The sequence below is a fragment of the Phocoena phocoena genome, chromosome 6 (assembly GCF_963924675.1).
Source record: "Phocoena phocoena chromosome 6, mPhoPho1.1, whole genome shotgun sequence".
Classification (NCBI taxonomy): Eukaryota; Metazoa; Chordata; class Mammalia; order Artiodactyla; family Phocoenidae; genus Phocoena; species Phocoena phocoena.
In genome coordinates this window covers 56,654,017-56,673,438 of record NC_089224.1, presented here as the reverse complement: position 1 = coordinate 56,673,438, position 19,422 = coordinate 56,654,017, and positions in this window count along the sequence as shown.

Sequence of the window (19,422 nt, the reverse complement as noted above, 5' to 3'; positions counted from 1 at the left end):
ACAAGGGTCTAGGAACCATTTAACAACATTTATACCCTACTGCTTTCTGTGCTAATATTCTCATGCAGTTTAATCCTACATATATCAAATTTCACAAGATATTCTAAAGGCTCTATGCTTGCTATCATATTATCTGAAAACATCTTCATGACAATTTTTTTGAAAGACATTTTGACTGATTATATAATTTTGGCTTACAGTATTTTATTTTAGCACCTTAGAGATGTCAGCCATTATACTTTGGCTTCCCTTGTTTTGCTAAGATGTTAAGTGTCAGTCTTGTCACTATTTTAAAGGTAGTGTGTCTTTTTTTCCCCCTTCAGTTGTTTTGGTTTTATTTTTCTTTGTATTTATATCTTGAGGTTCTTAATGAACCTTTGGCTTGTTATATTTTGACAGCAGAAAATCTTCAGCTTTTATCACTTAAGCTATTGTTTCTTTCCCATTCTTTCTTTACTCTCCTTTCAGTCTCTAATAATACACATACTAGATATTTTCATCCTGTTCCACATACCTGTAGCACATTTTTTTCATTTGAAACATTTTTTTTTCCCGTGCTTTAGATATTTTCTATTGTGCTACATTTTAGTTCCTAATTCTCTCTTCTGCTATTTCTAATCATTAACTTATCTATTGAGTTGTTAATTTTTATTACTATATTTTTAATGTCTAGAATTTCTATTCAATTTTTATTTTCATTATTTTAATATCATTTCTCTGGCTAAATTCGCCATTTGGTTTATCTATTTCCTGAAACATATTAATCATTTAAAAATTTTATGACTATTAACCTAATATATGTATCATTTGTGGTTCTGTTCCTATTGTCTGTTTCTTTTCAGGTAGCTCTTGGTCATTTGATCCTGGCTTCTGGCATGCTTGGTAATTATTCAATGAATACCAACCATGTATATAAAAATATTTTTGAGCTAATTTGAGGCTATGGCTGATGTTTTATTACCCAGAATTTGTTTTTCATATCACTTAGGAATGCTGGCCATTCAAATTTCTGGCCTCAGTTACTCTCTGATCCTTCAACAGAAAATTATTTTTATATTTGTTCAGTGGGAGGTTTAGGCTAAATAAGGTACCTTTCCATTTCACTGATTTTTTTTTTTTTAAATAAAAGAAAGTGAAAACTTAAATTCCATGCACCTATACAAACTCAATTAATTATACCCAAAGTCTGTGCTCAGATTTAATCTTTACTGACTTTTATTAAAGAAAAGATTTTAATTATCAATTCAGTAAGATATTTCATATAACATTGAGAAACCATTAATCAGGCTAATGAATCAATTTACAGTAATTTGTTATGTATTAAGGATACCTATTCCTTCATATGCATAATTTAGATATGAATAATACTAAAGAGCCATTGATTCCAGAATTAAGGAGTGTGTCCTGGTAATTCACAAAGCTTTGACATTACTTTAGTTTAATCTTGTAAAGAAAACAAGGAATCATACTTCTCTTTCAAAAGTTTAATTTCCAATGAAAAGTAAATTATTCCATGGTAATCATCATCACAACCTATCATAACACTAAAAGGAGTTCCAACTATATTTTTGCATGTATTTGTATAATGTTATGACTAAGTTTTTAAAACATTACTGCTTATGTTTGAATTTGTTGTGTTTTTATGTTTCTTCTCCTCTGAGTCCCTGGCTACCTTTTTAATCTGCTTATTTTTCATGTTGTGTGTATCAAATAGTATACAATGTTCCTTAGATATGAACTATCTATGAGTTTTATTAGAGTGTATTTCTTCCCGCAATGCTTTTCGCCTTTTTTCCTTCTTGGTAGGTACTTATCATATACGTATATAATATATTATATATATATATTATATTATATATATATATATATATATATATATATATATATATATATATATATATATATATATATATATAAAGATATATTGTTTCTAGAACACAGTGATTAGGGAAAATTGCCTAGGAGTTGAGGGGGCCAGAGTGGGACCTGTGTGTGTAATACTCTTTTCTCCTCTAGAGCAATTTTAAAATATAAATATTTAAAAATATTTATAATAACATAATTTTAACATAATGATATATGTTAAATATTGTGGAATTACAAATGTGTTTGGTCTTTGCATTTAAAATATATATATTTATATATATTTACTTCAAGTTTTCAAGGACTTTTTCAATTAGTCCTTTGGTTATTTGCTGAAAACATATTTGGATTTTTTAAACTAAGCTTTTTATTTTATAAAAATGTAGGTTAACATACAGTTGTAAGAAATAATACAGAGAGATTTATGTAACCTTTCCTCAGATTCCCTCAATCTAACATCTTGAAGACCTGTAGTATATCACAACCAGATATTGCCAGTGATGCAATCTGCTGATCTCATTTAGATTTTCCCAGTTTTACTTTTACTTTCGTGTGTGTGTGTGGGGGGGTGTATTTAGTTTTACACAATTTTATCACATGTGTAGGTTTTTGTATTCATCACTAGAGTGCAGCTACAGAACTTTTCCATCACTCACAGATCCCTCATGTTGTCTTTTTTTTTGCAGTATGAGTGCCTCTCACTGTTGCGGCCTCTCCTGTCGCGGAGCACAGGCTCCGGACACGCAGGGCCAGCGGCCATGGCTCATGGGCCCAGCCGCTCCGCGGCACGTGGGATCCTCCCAGACCAGGGCACGAACCACTGTCCCCTGCATCAGCAGATGGACTCCCAACCACTGAGCCACCAGGAAGCCCATGTTGCCCTTTTATAACCACATTCACCTCCCTCCTCCCCAGCTGCCCAGCTATCTGTCCCTAGAACTACTATTCTGCTTTTCACCTCTATAATTTTTCATTTCAATAATCTTATATAAATGGATTCAATGTAACCTTTGGGATTGTTTTACTTCACTTGGCATAATTCTCTCAAGATTCACCCAAGTTGTTGAGTATATCAATGATTTGTTGCTTTTCATTGCTGCATACTAGTTCATGGTATGGGTATATCACTGTTTGTTTACAATTAACCTGTTGAAGGACATCTAGATTGCTTCTAGCTTTATCATGAATAAAGCTTCTATGAAAATTCCTGCACAAGTTTTTATGTGAACTATAAGTTTTCATTTCCCTGGAATAAATGCCCGTGAGTGCAACTGCTGGATTGTATTCTGATTGTATGTTTAGTCTTATAAGAAATTGTTATTTTCTTGAGAGGCTGTGCCATTTTACATTCTCACCAGCAATGTTTGAATGATCCTTGGTTTTGTTTTAAAACTTCTGACATTCACTATCATTCAGTATTTTAATAACTGATTTGGTATCACTTTTTACTTTTTATTCATGGGATACTCAGTTAAACACTTCTTCATCTTTATCTTGCAATTTACAATAAATTTCTTTATGGAAAGCTATTTGTATAATTTTAATAGTTTCAGGAGATAGAAAAATAACTTTATTATTTCTAGTTTTATAATAGGATTTCATATATAAAAGGAAAATAGAAAGCACCTACTTAAAACAATAAATTAAGAATATGCCTTTAGGGCTTCCCTGGTGGCGCAGTGGTTGAGAGTCCGCCTGCCGATGCGGGGGACACGGGTTCATGCCCCAGTTCGGGAAGGTCCCACATGCTGCGGAGCGGCTGGGCCCGTGAGCCATGGCCGCTGAGCCTGCGCGGTCTAAGCTCCTAAACTCCTCTTAAACTTGACTACCATGAAATGAGTTTACAAAGACAGTGTTAGGCTATTGTGTAATATCAGCTTGAGGATCATCGGTAGCTTGTTATTTCACCATCGGATGAAAAGAATCCCTAAAATTAAATTAAATTAAAAAAAAAAAAGTTTTTCTCCCAATTGTCTGCCAGGGAATACAGTTTTAAGTAAATCAACATTTTATTATAAAATATTTCTGTAGTTATTTCTTCCATGGACAAAGTCCTTGAGGAATCAGTCATGTATTTCAAGTATCAGGAGAGCTTAAGAGACCAGCTGAATTGCATAATTCTCAGCATTTTATTTATTCACAAGGAAATCTTGACTTAAATTAGCCAGAATCTGCCTTGGCTTCACTTGATTATCTAGATTTACACAGGGGTTGGTGAAGCTACTTTTGCAATTCAAGATGCCAACTTGTCAAAGAAAAAATCAAGGTGATTTTCATAAAGCTAGTTTTACATAAGGGGTCCAGTACTGCCACAAGAAATAATATACTATTTTCCTCTCATTCTTTCATAGAGGTATGGAAATACTGTTGCAATACATTATTATACGTTCCTATTCTCAGTTTTCTTTGAGTATAGCTATCTATATTGATCGAAATGATTTAAAAATTTCAGGTTGATCCGGTCAACTTTATCCAAGTTCAAAAGGCCCTAAAATTGAAGAAGTTAAAAGTTGAGGGTAAATTCCATTTAGTATATTTTAAAAAGGAAACAGAACCCATCTTGCTCTCTACAGTTTTTCTTGATTAGTTTCAATCTCTTTAAAAAACAAATAAAAGCAACAGACGTTTAACTTATTCTTTGGGAATTTCAGTCACAGGGACACACGCCTGCTCTTACTGTCTGACTGAACCTCAGTTTAAGATCCTACAGTCATTGTGTTTCATCACTCTATGGAAACTTCAAGACTTTCTTAGTTCAAGATTTGTATTTATTTTTATTTTGGAAGTGAAATTCTTAATGTGCCAAGCAACCAGTCCAGTTTAACCAGCTAATAAGTGGTGGAACTAAGGCTAGAAATCCGAGTACCTTAGTACTGCTGCTTGCTCTCCCACACCAATAATGGTCCTTTAAAAAGACTGGGAACACATATTTAATCCTTTCTGTGGTGGACAGACCCTAGAGTGGCTCCCACGGCTTTTTCCTATCTCCTCTCATCCCGTCTGTTCACACCCTGTATGACCCTCTACTCCTAAGTGTACACAAGACGTGGCTTGCTTCTCATCTGTAGACTATGGCGGGGGTCCCCAACCCCCAGGCGGCAGACCAATACCAGCCCATGGCCTGTTAGGATCCAGGCTGCACAGCAGGAGGTGAGCAGCGAGCGAGTGAGCGAAGCTTCTTCTGCCGCTTCCCATCGCTCCCATTACCGCCTAAACTATGCCCCACCCCGCCCCATCCATTGAAAAACTGTCTTCCACGAAACCGGTCCCCACTGCCAAAAAGGTTGGGGACCACTGGATTATGGCAGAGGTGAAGAGATATTACAGATATGTAACTTAGGTTCCAAATCTGCTTATTTTGAGTTAATCAAAAGGGAGATTTTCCTGATAGGCCTGACAACCAGGCAAAAGCCCTTAAAAGAGGGAGTAGACCCTACCTGAGTTAGACACTAAATAAGAGAGAATTTCCTAGCAGGCATGATGAAGCAAACAGTCATGCTGAGGAAGCCCAAGTTGGCAAGACACTCGGGCGGCACCTGTGAACTACAGATGGTCTCCAGAGCATCAGAGGTTGTTCTCTAGCCTATAACCAGCAATAAGCGAGGGTGTTCAGTCGCACAGACAAAAGAAAAAAAAAAAAAGAATTCTGACAAGAATCTGAATGAAACTGAAGAAAATTCTTCCCGTTACACCTACAGATGAAAACACAAAGCCAATACTTTGATTGCAATCTTGTAAAATCTCGAAGAAAGGACCCAGCCAAGCTAAACTTGGACTTGTGACCCACAGAATCTGTGAGATAATAAGTGTGTCTTATTTTAAGCTGCTAAGTTTGTGGTAATTTGTGACTGTGCTATAGTAAACGAATGTGCTTTGAAGCTAGAGCCTTTCCTTCTTTGATTTGAGAGTAAACTATGTTTTTAACCTGCTTGTGTGTAACACAAAGAAACTGTCCACTGCTTTGTGGACTTGTTTCCCACATCACAGCTCTTCCCCAACTGTACTGCACAGTTACCTCAGAACTCTGGCCATACTAGGAAGTGATTGTCTCCTCAGGCAGTGGCTCCCAGACATGGGATTTCATAAACTAGGATAATTTAAGGATATGTTTTGGGGATAGACATAGTGTTGCCAACCTTTAATTTTTCAACATAATGCCATTTAAAAAACATCAACTAGTATCTAATCATTTTATCATTAAAAAATAAGCTATAACACCATAAAGTTTACTATGGATATGCTCTCAGAATAAAGGAGAGACTTCCCCAAGAAAGGAGGGTTTGCTACTTACGTAGACATAACACACACCCCCATATACACACACCCACATGCACATACATTCTCAAACTCACACTCACTCACTCTTTAACTTTCCCATTTAACTTAGACTGGAACAGACATAACACTGTCACAGACTAGAACCAGACTATAGATTGTCATTTGGAAGCTACTGTTATAAGGAAAAGTTTTAAAAACCACTGGACAGGGCTTCCCTGGTGGCGCAGTGGTTGAGAGTCCGCCTGCCGATGCAGGGGACACAGGTTCGTGCCCCGGTCTGGGAAGATCCCACATGCCGCGGAGCGGCTGGGCCCGTGAGCCATGGCCGCTGAGCCTGCGCGTCCGGAGCCTGTCCTCCGCAACGGGAGAGGCCACAACAGTGAGAGGCCCGCGTAACGCATAAAAAAAAAAAAAAAAAAAAAAAAAAAAAAAAAAAAAAAAAAAACCACTGGACAGAACATAAGGCATCCTCTGCTACTCCTTTCGGGCTCCTTATTATCTTTCTGGATTAACGGGCTTTTCTTAAGGAGTGAACTGGAAGTATATAAACTGTCTTTTCATATCCCATTAATTATACTCTTATAAAAACATCTCTTCATTTACCTGGTACCTCCTATTTGCCAAGCACTATTCTATATACTCAGTGTGTATTACATCACTGAATCTTCATTACAGCCCTAAGATTTATGTTAACATGATTATCTCCATTTAACAGATCTTAGGAATCTTAGGCTGTGAAGGCTTAAGTAACTTTCCTGAAGTGGTCTTAGGTTACTGAGCTCAAACTTTCAAACACTATGTTAGACTACTGGAGTCACTTTTTGCTTTGCTCAGTCTCCAAACTTTTTTTTTTTTTTTTTTCTTTTTTCTTTTTGCGGTAGACGGGCCTCTCACTGTTGTGGCCTCTCCCGTTCCGGACGCACAGGCTCAATGGCCATGGCTCACGGGCCCAGCCGCTCTGCGGCATGTGGGATCCTCCCAGACTGGGGCATGAACCCGTGTCCCCTGCATCGGCAGGCGGACTCTCAACCACTGCGCCACCAGGGAAGCCCTCCAAACATTTTTTATACAAAGATTGAACCAGAAAATGGATATTTGATGGGAAAGGAGGACATAAGAAAGATACTCAATGGAGCAAAGATAGAGTCTTTAACAAATAGTGCTGGAACAACTGAACATCCACATGCAAAAAAAGTGGATCTAGACATAGATGTTATACCATTTACAAAAAATAACTCAACCTGGATCACAGACCTAAAACAAAATGCAAAGATATAACACTCCTAGAAAATCACATAGGAGAAACCCTAGATGACCTTGGGCATGATGATTTTTTTTTAGATACAATGCCAAAGGCATGATCCATGAAAATATTAATTGATGAGCTGGACTTCATTAAATTTAAAAACTCTGTGAAGGACAATATCAAGAGAATTAGAAGACAGGCCACAGCCTTGGAAAAAATCTTTGCAAAAGATTTGATGGACCTAATTTCCTAACATACTAAGTCTTTTCCATTGTTGACTTTGGTAATCTTATGATTGAGCAAACTGAATATAAGAGGTTGGTTGGCTGCTCTTGATTAAATACACACACACACACACACACACACACACACACAGAGTCTAATCTTTTTCTCTATGTGTTTAAAGGGGTTCAAAACAACTGGTTTAAAGAGCAAGTTTTCTGAGACTAATAGAAGACAGTGTCACACAAAGATTTGTGAATAGACATGTGTATCTATGCTCTACTTTAACAAGCCATAGTTGGGAAGCCATGTGAAATATCACTTTATTGGAGTAGCCACATGTAATTGGCCATAGATATGGCTATATACACAAGATGAAGCTGAAGGAAATGGGAAAGTCCCTTGGAAACATGAAAGAGAATGACCCTAGCTTAACATGAGTTAGTTATGTGTTCACATGGTATGCCCCTGCACCAAGCCCTGTGTCTTTTTTTTTCTTTTCTCTCAAGCTTGAATGAGCTCTGAAGCAAGCTGTGGAGGATATGCCCACCTGCTTTAACTTAGAAAGAAGAGTTAATAGGAAAAGAGAAAATTTTACATTTTGCCTTTAGAAATGTATACTAGATTTCTGTTCAGATATATTCAAGGGCCTTGAAATTTTCAATGGCCTATGAAATTTTTCAAAGATCATCATACAAAATTTGAGTCTTCATAATTAAATGTAATGACTATAGAAAAACAAAAAAGAAAACTACAAAATCAAAATCAATAAATGTTTAAATGTATGTATAACATAATATTATGTCAACATTAATTACTAAATTTAGTATTCATAAAAGTTTTATTACACTTGAAAAGAGTTTTGTGGGCAAAGTTTTCCCACTTTGCAAGATTTTCCAAGTCTGCAGAATGTCAAAAATATCATAGCCAATCACAACTTATATTAATTATACATAGTTAAATAATTTCATATAACATTTCTTTCCCCAAATTTTACAGTAAATAATTGCTGTTGAATGTGGGTATAGTTTCCTAGGTTTGCTATGATGTATGCTCTGGCTTTTAAAAGCCTGAACAACCTCCACTTTTAATTCAGCCATTGCCTGCTGTGCCACGATAGATAAGAAATAGATATTTGGTCCATGATTTACTACTCTACAACTTTTCAAACTAGGGGAGGCCTTGGACTGTGTTCTCTGGAAGCAGTCTCTTGTCAGAGAGTTGTGGGCAGAAGGTTTATTGTGGAATGTTCCCAGGAAATACACACACAAGGAAGGTGGAAGGCAAACTGGGCAGAAGGAGAAGCTCTCTACACTAGAATTACATGAGATGACTCAGCTAATACTACAATGAGCTCTGGTGCTCGTGTGGCCCTTCAGCGTTGCCCCAAATTGGGGCAGGAAGCAAGGCCTTTGGATCCCTACATCAGCCAGTTATTGGTCATGTCTCCCCTGGTAGGGGACATAACCTTTGGCCGCTCTAGATAGCTGAGGGAAACACTTCATTGAGGGAATCTGGACATGGAGCATTATAGTATGTATGTACTTTAGGGAGAATTTGATTCCCTCACAGCAAAATTCAGCCCATTTGTTACAGTCATAGACAGAGGTAAATTGGGGGAGAGGTGGGATTTCATCCAGTTCATTAGTTTATCAGATTAATACAATGGCAATGATGTATTCCTGGGCAAGGGTCTCTACTGAAGTTTAATATTTAAGTGGAACCACTGTGCTAGGTAAAGCTACAAATGCAATATTAAATGATCAAAGACTTCTTGAACACTCTAAATTCTGAGCTAGTGGCATATTGTCTAAAATAGACATTTACAATTCTGGATTTAATCTAACTTGGCCAAATCATAATCTGTAGTTATTATCCATTGAGCATCTCTTACTGGGCTAGACCCCTGATTATGTAATACCACTTATTTCTCAATTTATGACTCTTACTTTAAAGAACAGGAAACAGATATCAAGAGAGTTGATATAACTTGGCCAAATTCACATAAGGTATAAGACATGAATGACAGATTTTAAAAATCTTTGATCTACAGTCCAGATTTTCCTCTCCAATGTACCATGTGGTCACTTTAGTCTGGAATATGTTTTTAAAAAACCCTTTAAAATACATGCAAAATTAATGTAAAATTATGCTCAACAAAGTGAAGAAAAGCTATACATGAATACTAATTTCTTTGCAAATATAGCTTGCTACTCTATGCCACATGCTGTTTGAACTGCTTTACTTGAATAGACCACAGCACTAGAAAGGATATACTATCATTGTATTATTCCCTTTTTTGAGATCAGTAAAATAAGACATAGATGGGGTTAGGTAACTTCCCAAGGTTACACAGCACTAAGCAGTAGAGCTGGCATCAGACTCCTGCAGTTTAACATCAAAAACTCCCACTTAACCACAAAGCTCTACGCCTCTTCGGGTTAAGTGTTGATGTATTATGTTTTAAGTGCTGGTGTACCACATTGCTTTTTAAAAAAGTGTTCCCATTGACACACATCTCTGGGAACCAAAGTCAATGTGTATAACATCTAGAACATTTCAAGGACTGCAAATGAAGAGGATTTGAGAGTGTTATTTTTAACCAGAGGTAATGTGTCAGCCTTTGTCCCTAACAATGGTAGTAAAAGTGGACTTCAAATGACACACTGTACAGCAAAAGCAGGCAAGGCTTTGAAGAAGGCCACTCGATGAAAGAGGAAGAGTAGATAGCACCATAGCTTAAGGATAATTGTTTTGATCTCTCATCAAAAGAGCCATCCAAAAAAAAAAAAAAACCAACCCTCCATCTTTCTAAATATCAACACTGTACTTTCTTTAAAGCTTATACATTTCTTAGCTACTATCTTATATTTTTTTAAAACTATAGGATGTAGTATACTTTTAACCAACCATTTCTGCACCTACAGGGGAAGGTTACGTTTTCTATGAAAACAATGTTTTTTAAACTTTCTTTCCTTTTTACTGCATAGTTAAGCACAAAAAGGGGATATTGATTAAAGTGTATGATTCTACAATTTATAGTTATTTAATGAGAAAACAAAAATTTTTCTGGCTGCTTATCCTCCTAAGAAATATATACTTAGTGATTATTTGATCAACACTTAGTCTAAAGGGACTTTCTCCTACTATAATGGCACTGTGCTAATGATCAAGACTGAGAAAAAAAGGTGGAAACATGTACACATAATCTTTTAAACTATTTTATAACCACATAGTTAGGATTCCTAGAATAAATACCGTACTCTTGCCAGTAAATGCAAATATTTTACATGATTATTTCCTATATCTCAGAGAAATATTAGCAAAGTAAAAATATAGTGTGCTAATTCTCACTTTGAGACATGTACTATGCATGTGTAAGTTTTGATGAGTACTAATGGATACTTCTTAGTTTTGACCCTTAGTTTGAAAATAACAGCTTGTTGTTATTTTTTTAGGAAGAATAAGATCCATTTCTAAACATTTTAGAAATCTCAAGGCTTTTTTCTCCTTAGAAATAGACAAATAAATGACCACATTAGCACTTGCACTTCAATGTGAGCCAAGGACATTTTTAAAATGTCAGAACTCAGGGTTAACACTCTCATTTTTGACACTTGGCCTTCAGATTTTTCTCCTTAATTGTCTGTTTGCTGCCTCATTGCCATACACAAGGATTGAAGGTCAAATGTATCTCTTTCCTGCATTGCCATAAAATGTTAAGCCTCAAAGTTTTAAATATTTCATGTACTGTGGGCTACCAGATATTCCCAAGTTCTAAACCAGTGTAAACATCTTGAACATAGGAAGGTCTTCTGCTCAGGCCAAAATTGCTCTCAGTAAGGACTGTCAGTTACTTGATTCCAACTATAAGCTGCTTACTTTTTAGCAGATGCTAGTGGGTTTGTTTTTCTAGACCAATGGAAACATTTTGGGCTAGTCTTACAAAAGCAAATATGAATGCAGTGAACACATGGTAGTATGCTCTTATATAAGAAATTGAGAGATTGGTTCAAGATGGTGGAGTAGAAGGATGTGCTATCACTCCCTCTTGCAAGAACACCAGAATCACAACTAACTGCTGAACAATCATCGACAGGAAGACACTGGAATTCACCAAAAAAGATACCCCACATCCAAAGACAAAGGAGAAGCCACAATGAGATGGTAGGAGGGCGCAATCACAATAAAATCAAATCCCATAACTGCAGGGTGGGTGACTCACAAACTGGAGAACAATTATACCACAGAAGTCCACCCACTGGAGTGAAGGTTCTGAGCCCCAAGTCAGGCTTCCCAACCTGGGGGTCCGGCAATAGGAGGAGGAACTCCTAGAGAATCAGACTTTGAAGCCTACTGGGAATTGACTACAGAACTTCGACAGGACAGGTGGAAAAAGAGACTCCACTCTTGGAGGGCATACACAAAGTAGTGTGTACATCAGGACCCAGGGGAAGGGGCAGTGATCCCATAGGAGACTGAACCAGACCTACCTGATAGTGTTGGAGGGTCTCCTGGAGAGGCAGGGGTGGCTGTGTCACAACGTGAGGACAAGGACACTGGAAGCAGAAGTTCTGGGCAGTACTCCTTGGCGTGAGCCCTCCCAGAGTCCACAATTAGCTCCACCAAAGAGCCCAGGAAGGCTCCAGTGTTGGGTCGCCTCAGGCCAAACAACCAACAGGGAGGGAAGCCAGGCCCACCCATCAGCAGACAAGTGGATTAAAGTTTTAATAAGCTCTGCCCACCAAAGCAACAGCCAGCTCTACCCACCACCAGTCACTCCCATCAGGAAACTTGAACAAGGCTCTTAGATAGCCTCATCCACCAGAGGGCAGACAGCAGAAGCAAGAAGAACTACAATCCTGCAGCCTGTGGAACAAAAACCACATTCATAGAAAGATAGACAAGATGAAAAGGCAGAGGGCTATGTACCAGATGAAGGAACAAGATAAAACCCAGAAAAACAACTAAATGAAGTGGAGATAGACAACCATCCAGAAAAAGAATTCAGAATAATGATAGTGAAGATGATCCAGGACCTCGGAAAGAAAATGGAGGCAAAGATCGAGAAGATGCAAGACATGTTTAACAAGGATCTAGAAGAATTAAAGAACAAACAGAGATGAACAACACAATAACTGAAATGAAAACTACACTAGAAGGAATCAATAGCAGAATACGTGAGGCAGAAGAATGGATAACTGACCAGGAGGACAGAATGGTGGAATTCACTGCTGCGGAACAGAATAAAGAAAACAGAATGAAAAGAAAATAAGACAGCCTAAGAGACCTCTGGGACAACATTAAATAAAACAACATTTGCATTATAGGGGTCCCAAAAGGAGAAGAGAGAGAGAAAGGGCCTGAGAAAATATTTGAAGAGATTATAGTTGAAAACTTCCCTAACATTGGAAAGGAAATAGCCACCCAAGTCCAGAAAGTACAGAGAGTCCCAGATAGGATAAACACAAGGAGAAACACGCCGAGACATATAGTAAGAAAATTGGTAAAAATTAAAGACAAAGAAAAATTATTGAAAGCAACAAGGGAAAAACGACAAATAACATACAAGGGAACTCCCATAAGGTTAACAGCTGATTTCTCAGCAGAAACTCTACAAGCCAGAAGGGAGTGGCATGATATACATAAAGTGATGAAAGGGAAGAACCTACAACCAAGATTACTCTAACTGGCAAGGATCTCATTCAGATTTGATGGAGAAATCCAAAGCTTTACACACAAGCAAAAGCTAAGAGAATTCAGCACCACCAAACCAGCTCTACAACAAATGCTAAAGGAACTTCTCCAAGTGGGAAACACAAGAGAAGGAAAGGACCTACAAAAATAAACCCAAAACAATTAAGAAAATGGTCATAGGAACATACATATCAATAATTACCTTAAACGTGAATGGATTAAATGCTTCAACCAAAAGACACAGGCTCGCTGAATGGATACAAAACAAGACCCATATATATGCTGTCTACAAGAGACCCACTTCAGACCTAGGGACACATACAGACTGAAAGTGAGGGGATGGGAAAACATATTCCATGCAATGGAAATCAAAAGAAAGCTGGAGTAGCAATACTCATATCAGATAAAATAGACTTTAAAATAAAGAATGTTACAAGAGATAAGGAAGGACACTACATAATGATCAAGGGATCAATCCAGGAAGAAGATATAACAATTTTAAATATTTATGCACCCAACAAAGGAGCACCTCAATACATAAGGAAACTGCTATCAGCTATAAAAGAGGATATCGACAGTAACACAATAATAGTGGGGGAATTTAACACCTCACTTACACCAATGGACAGATCATCCAAACAGAAAATTAATAAGGAAACACAAGCTTTAAATGACACAATAGACCAGATAGATTTAATTGACATTTATAGGACATTCCATCCAAAAACAGCACATTACACTTTCTTCTAAAGTGCACACGCAACGTTCTCCAGGATAGATCACATCTTGGGTCACAAATCAAGCCTTAGTAAATTTCAGAAAATTGAAAGCATATCAAGCATCTTTTCTGACCACAACGCTATGAGATTAGAAATAAATTACAGGGAAAAAATGTAAAAAAACACAAACACATGTATGCTAAGCAATACGTTATTAAATAACCAAGAAATCACTGAAGACACCGAAGAGGAAATCAAAAAATACCTAGAGACAAATGACAATGAAAACATGAGGAAGGGATGCAGCAAAAGCAGTTCTAAGATGGAAGTTTATAGCTATAAAAACCTACCTCAAGAAATAGAAAAATCTCAAATAAACAATCTAACCTTACACTTAAAGGACCTAGAGAAAGAAAAACAAACAAAACCCAAAGTTAGCAGAAGGAAAGAAATCATAAAGATCAGAGCAGAAATAAATGAAATAGGAACAAAGAAAACAAGAGCAAAGATCAATAAAACTAAAAGCTGGTTCTTTGAGAAGATAAACAAAATTGATAAACCATTAGCCAGACGCATCAAGAAAAAGAGGGAGAGGACTCAAATCAATAAAATTAGAAAAGAAAAAGGAGAAGTTACAACAGACACCGCAGAAATACAAAGCATCCTAAGAGACTACTACAAGAAACTCTATGCCAATAAAATGGACAACCTGGAAGAAATGGACAAATTCTTAGAAAGGTATAACCTTCCAAGACTGAACCAGGAAGAAACAGAAAATATGAACAGACCAATCACAAGTAATGAAATTGAAACTGTGATTAAAAATCTTCCAACAAACAAAAGTCCAGGACCAGATAGCTACACAGGTGAATTCTATCAAACATTTAGAGAAGAGCTAACACCCATCCTTGTCAAACTCTTCCAAAAATGGCAAAGGAAGGAACATACCCAGACTCATTCTATGAGGGCACCATCACCCTGATATCAAAACCAGACAAAGATACTACAAAAAAAGAAAATTACAGACCAGTATCACTGATGAATATAGATGCAAAAATCCTCAACAAAATACAGAATCCAACAACACATTAAAAGGATCATGCACCATGATCAAGTGGGATTCATCCCAGTGATGCAAGGATTCTTCAATATACGCAAATCAATCAATGTGATACACCATATTAACAAATTGAAGAAAATAAAACATATGATCATCACAACAGATGCAGAAGAAGCTTTTGAAAAAATTCAACACATCATACTCAATGGTGAAAAACTGAAAGCATTTCCTCTAAGATCAGAAACAAGGCAAGGATGTCCACTCTCACCACTATTGCTCAACATAGTTTTGGAAGTCCTAGCCACAACAATCAGAGAAGAAAAAGAAATAAAAGGAATACAATTGGAAAAGAAGAAGTAGAACTGTGACTGTTTGCAGATGACATGATACTATACATAGAGAATCCTAAAAATGCCACCAGAAAACTACTAGAGCTAATCAATGAATCTGGTAAAGTAGCAGGATACAAAATTAAAGCACAGAAATCTCTTGCATTCCTATACACTAATGATGAAATATGTGAAAGAGAAATTAAGGAAACACTCCCGTTTACTGCTGCAACAAAAAGAATAAAATACCTAGGAATAAACCTACCTAAGGAGACAAAAGACCTGTATGCAGAAAACTATGACACTGTTGAACCTAATTAAAGGTGATACCAACAGATGGAGAGATATACCATGTTCTTGGATTGGAAGAATCAATATTGTGAAAATGACTATACTACCCAAAGGGATCTACAGATTCAATACAATCTCTATCAAATTACCAATGGCCTTTTTTACAGCATTAGAACAAAAAATCTAAAAATCTGTATGGAGACACAAAAGACCCTGAATAGCCAAAGCAGTCCTGAGGGGAAAAAAAATGGAGCTGGGCGAACCAGACTCCCTGACTTCAGACTATACTACAAAGCTACAGCAATTAAGAGAATATGGCACTGGCACAAAAACAGAAACATAGATCAATGGAACAGGATAGAAAGCCCAGAGATAAACCCACGCACCTCTGGTCAACTAATCTACGGCAAAGGAGGCAAGGATCTACAATGGAGAAAACTCAGTCTCTTCAGTAAGTGGTGCTGGGAAAACTAGATAGCTACATGTAAAAGAATGAAATTAGAACACTCCCTAACACCATACACAAAAATAAACTCAAAATGGATTAGAGACCGAAATATAAGGCCAGACACTATAAAACTCTTAGAGGAAAACATAGGAAGAACACTCTTTGACATAAATCACAGCAAGATCTTTTTTGATCCACCTCCTAGAGTAATGGAAATAAAAACAAAAATAAACAAATGGGACCTAATGAAACTTAAAAGTTTTTGCACAGCAAAGGAAACTACAAACAAGACGAAAAGACAACCCTCAGAATGGGAGAAAATATTTGCAAACGAATCAACAGACAAAAGATTAATCTCCAAAATATATAAACAGCTCATGCAGCTTGATATTAAAAAAAACAAAGAACCCAATCCAAAAATGGGCAGAAGACCTAAGTAGACATTTCTCCAAAGAGGACATATAGATGGCCAAGAAGCACATGAAAAGCTGCTCAACATCACTAATTATTAGAGAAATGCAAATCAAAACTACAATGAGGTATCACCTCACACCAGTTAGAATGGGTGTCATCAGAAAATCTACAAAAAACAAATGCTGGAGAGGGTGTGGAGAAAAAGGAACCTTCTTGCACTGTTGGTGGGAATGTAAATTGATACGACGACTGTGGAGAACAGTACGCAGGTTCCTTAAAAATCTAAAAATAAAATTATCATATGACTCAGCAATCCCACTACTGAGCATATACCCAGAGAAAACCATAATTCAAAAAGACACATGCACCCCAGTGTTCACTGCAGCACTATTTACAATAGCCAGGTCATGGAAGCCATCTAAATGCCCATTGACAGACAAATAGATAAAGAAGCTGTGGTACATATATACAATGGAATATTACTCAGCCATAAAAAGGAACGCAATTGGGTCATTTGTAGAGATGTGGATGAATCTAGAGACTGTCATACAGAGTGAAGTAAGTCAGAAAGAGCAAAACAAATATCGTATATTAAAGCATATATGTGGAACCTAGAAAAATGGTACAGATGAACCAGTTTGCAGGGCAGAAATTGAGACACAGATGTAGAGAACAAATGTATGGATACCAAGGAGGGAAAGCGGCAGGGGGGTGGTGGTGGCGGTGGGATGAATTGGGCAATTGGGATTGACATGTATGCACTGATGTGTATAAAATGGATGACTAATAAGAACCTGATGTTTAAAAAAATAAAGTAAAATTCAAAAAATTTAAAAAAAATGTCCAAAATGTTATCTATTAAAACTATGCTATGGTCCCACCTTTGAACTCGGCTCCCCTCCTCAGATTTAACCACTATTAACTGATATTTTATGTCCTTACGGAAATTTCCTTTGCATATGCAGCTACTTTTTTGTGTGTGTAAATGCGTGTGTGTATATAGCCTTCAAACAATATTAAATTTGTACCTTTAATTTTTGTTTACATAACAATATATCTTAGAGATCTCTTCATATACGCATGTTTGAATTTACCACATTCTGTTTCACAGCTACAGAGTTTCTGGACTGTAAAACTGTAATATATCTCATCAGTTCATTACTGATGAGTAGGTGCTTTCTAGATTTTGGCTATTACAATAGTTCAATAAATAGTTTTAATGCCAAAAAAAAAAGAAATTGAATATATTGTCAAGGTGATGTGTCAAGGTGATGCTATTAAAGATTAACTGACTGACATAACTGGGACATTAGTTTTCTTTTTAAATTAGGATCACTTCCAGAATGGCATCAAGTGAACTGAACTGTGGCCTCCATACAAACTCTCCACTTAAGAAGTCTCAAAGATAGAAATATTCTAAATCTATGGGCATGGAATATTGAACTTCTGCTGGCTCATACCATCCATTGAGAATACTAGAGAATGGAAACACCATATGATGGTGGTTTCAACATGGAAATGTCCAGTTTAGTCCAGAATTCATACTGCTCATTACACATTCAACAAACATATTGATCATCTTGAGCTAGTTACTAGAGAAAGAAAAAAGTTGCTTCTCTCAAGAAACCTAGGAGCCTAAAGACTGATTTCTGTCTCATATGCCACTCTCTCTAACGATTTGCCTTTATCTCTCCCACTGGATTATTATGACCTGTATAAACTATTATAAGACCCAGAATGCATACTAAATCCTTAAATGCCTTTCCAAGAGTATCCTGTAGTTAAGTGTCAGTCCTCCTGTCCTCACTCCTTACCCCCAGCTACGGATGTGGCCTTAGTCTGTTTTTAGAAAATATGTGTCCAAATTCTGTATATCAGGACCCTACCCCCATGCCCACAGCTGAAATGACTAAGGATGAGCGCCTAGCCCAAGGTTGACAATTTGTGAGCTGAAAACAGCACCTGGTGTGGCTTTGAGCAAAAGCTTTGTCCAATATGGACAAGGATGATTGGTTAGGTCAGTCACATACTTTCTCTGGGGAATTTGAACCAATGGGGGGAAAACTGACCGTGGAAAGTAGAAACAAAAAGAGATTGAGGAAAGATAGTACACAGGAACTACAGGGCAGCAGAAGCTCTGAATAAAGACACTATGACAGGGCTTCCCTGGTGGCGCAGTGGTTGAGAGTCCGCCTGCTGATGCAGGGGACATGGGTTCGTGCCCCGGTCCGGGAAGATCCCACATGCCGCGGAGTGGCTGGGCCCGTGAGCCATGGCCGCTGAGCCTGCACGTCCGGAGCCAGTGCTCTGCAACGGCACAGGCCACAAGAGTGAGAGGCCCGCGTACTGCAAAAAAAAAAAAAAAAAAAAAAAAAAGACACTATGACATAGGAGAGAAGAGAAATAATAAAATACAGTCATTGTGGCTGAAGTGATATACAGAGAGAAAGATAATTTCTCTCTGTATATTTCTGCAAATTTCTGAAAAAGCAAAAGAAAAACAAAAACAAAAAAACCCCCCTGACTTCCATTATCTCTGAGTTGGCTATGCAGCTGCTCCTGGATTTCTGTGGTATTTCTCCACTGTAGTCTTCTAATAAATATCCATTATTTAAGGTGAACTTAGGGAGTCTCTGTCCCTTTCAATTGAAAGAGCCTAAAATATTTCATTATGACAAATGTGCAAAATATTTACAAAGTGCCCTAATTAGTTACCAAAGCAGACTTCAGGTCCTTGACCCTGAAGAGTTGGTAATATAACAGTTAGAATGTACCTAAAGGAAAAGATAAATCATAAATAATAAATGTATAGATATACACATAATCCATGCTTGATGATTTTTCAATGATCTGTA